At 59.6% G+C, this 2,454-nt stretch overlaps 1 pseudogene; it reads right to left on the bottom strand.

Moving 5' to 3' along the window:
- Window positions 1-224: 224 nt before the first annotated feature.
- Window positions 225-2,070, bottom strand: LOC130595175 (vasotocin-neurophysin VT-like; annotated as a pseudogene).
- Window positions 2,071-2,454: the final 384 nt, after the last annotated feature.

Genomic DNA, 2,454 nt, shown 5'->3' with positions numbered 1-2,454 from the left:
AGAATACCCTGGATGGGAAACATCCCGTTGTGGTGGCTCGGGAAGGAGCTTTGAGCCATATACAATGGTTTGGGTTGAAAGGGAGCTTTAAAGCTCGTCCAGTTCAACGCGCAGGGACCCCTTCCACTGGAGCAGCTTGCTCCAAGCCCCTGTGTCCAACCTGGCCTTGAACACTGCCAGGGATGGGGCAGCCACAGCTTCTCTGGGCACCAGCGCCTCAGCACCCTCCCGATGCGCAACTTCCTTCCCGTGGTCCCAACGCCTCCCTCCCGCTGCCCGTTGCCCTCATCCCTCCTCACCGGGGCTGCAGCAGATGCCGGCGCTGCGCGGCGGCCGCCGTTGCCGCGGGAGCTGCCCGCCCGCCCGGCACGGGGGGGAACGGAATCCTCCTCAGCGCAGCGCCGCGGTCTCGGCCGTGCCCAGGTAACAGCCGAGCTCCGAGGCGCAGCAGATGCCGGGCCCGAAGCAGGTGCCTCTGTTGCCGGGGCCGCAGGGCGGGCACTGGGGAAGGGGAGATGCTTCCATCAGCACCGAATCGCGGCACGGTTTGGGTTGGAAGGGAGCTGAAATCCCACCCAGCTCCAACCCCTGCCACGGGCAGGGACCCCTTCCACTGGAGCAGCTTGCTCCAAGCCCCTGTGTCCAACCTGGCCTTGAACACTGCCAGGGATGGGGCAGCCACAGCTTCTCTGGGCACCCTGTGCCAGCGCCTCAGCACCCTCCCAGGGGAAAGCTTCTGCCCTGGGGAAGCTCATCTCAGTCTGCCCTCGGGCAGGTTCAAGCCATTCCCCTTGGCCCACCATGCCCTTATTCCCCATCTTTCCCACCCTTCTTGCACTGCTGTTGCTTTGCCAGCCCTTGGAGGTGCCACCCTCACACAGGGTGACCTGTTCTGTCCCCATCACCAGCAGCGCGTCTTCACGCTGCGGCACCAGTCCCTCTTTAGGCACTTCACGTTGCCCCCCACCATGCTCCCTGTCCCTGCTCCATCGAATCATAGAATCACAGAATGTTTTGGGTTGGAAAGGACCTTAAGGTCATCCAGTTCCAACCCTCCTGCCGTGGGCAGGGATCTATCCTGTCCCCTCTCCATGGATCTATCCTGTCCCTGCTCCATGGATGTATCCTGTCCCCTCTCCATGGATCTATCCTGTCCCTGCTCCATGGATGTATCCTGTCCCTGCTCTATGGATGTATCCTGTCCCTGCTCCATGGATGTATCCTGTCCCTGCTCCATGGATGTATCCTGTCCCCTCTCCATGGATCTATCCTGTCCCTGCTCCATGGATGTATCCTGTCCCTGCTCCATGGATGTATCCTGTCCCTGCTCCATGGATCTATCCTGTCCCCTCTCCATGGATGTATCCTGTCCTGCTCCATGGATGTATCCTGTCCCCTCTCCATGGATGTATCCTGTCCCCTCTCCATGGATGTATCCTGTCCCTGCTCCATGGATGGATCTATGGATCCTGTCCCCTCTCCATGGATGTATCCTGTCCCTGCTCCATGGATCTATCCTGTCCCTGCTCCATGGATGTATCTCCATGGATCTATCCTGTCCCTGCTCCATGGATCTATCTGTCCCTGCTCCATGGATCTATCCTGTCCCTGCTCCATGGATCTGTCCCTGCTCCATGGATGTATCCTGTCCCTGCTCCATGGATCTATCCATGGATCTATCCTGTCCCTGCTCCATGGATCTATCCTGTCCCTGCTCTATAGATGTATCCTGTCCCTGCCTACTCTGTCCCTGCTCTATAGATCATCAGCATGGTGACAGCAGCACCAAGGTGCTCATCCTCCACTGGCGTGCCTGGGCATGTCCCCCTCCCAAACAGCGGGTGCACTGGGGAGCATAGCATCAGGGGTGCCCATGGGAGACACTCAGCATCCCACAGAGCTTCCCTGTGCTGCCCAAACCCCCATCCCATACCCCATCCCACCCCATACCTGCCGCAGGGCTGTGTCGCTCAGCGCCCGTTTACACCTCGGGGGCAGTTCTGGATGTAGCAGGCGGAGGACAAGGCGAGGGAGGCAGAGGAAGGAGAGGGGCAGCGAAGGCTCTGCCATGGTGCCACGGGTGCCGCTCGCTTTGCATCTGGCCCTGTGCTGTGCAGGCTGCTATTTATGCTGCTGTCACTTCCCAGGGGAGGAGGAGGAGGAGGAGGAGGAGGAGGAGGAAGGAAAGGGCTGGGTTGTTGTTTTGTTGCTTTGCTGCTTTTTTTTCTTCTTCTTCCCCTCCCCAAATCGCATCCAAGCAGATCTGTGACTGAGATTATTGATTCAGTGCTGGAGCTGAGCGCAGGGAGGGTGCATCAACAGCACCCCCTGAGCCCTGGCTGCTCCGAGGGGCACCACATGGATGGATAATGGAGGGTGTGGGTTTAGAGAGGGGAAGATGCTGGGTTGGGAGGGATGCAGGTTTGGAGGATGCTCGCTTGGGAGGGATGAAGG

This window comes from Pezoporus wallicus, unplaced genomic scaffold, assembly GCF_028554395.1.
Source record: "Pezoporus wallicus isolate ANWC-B61680 ecotype Strahan unplaced genomic scaffold, APGP_CSIRO_Pwel_v1 contig_13137, whole genome shotgun sequence".
NCBI classification, from domain to species: Eukaryota; Metazoa; Chordata; class Aves; order Psittaciformes; family Psittacidae; genus Pezoporus; species Pezoporus wallicus.
The sequence above is the reverse complement of the archived record's forward strand: the minus strand, read 5'-3'. Positions and strand labels throughout refer to the sequence as shown.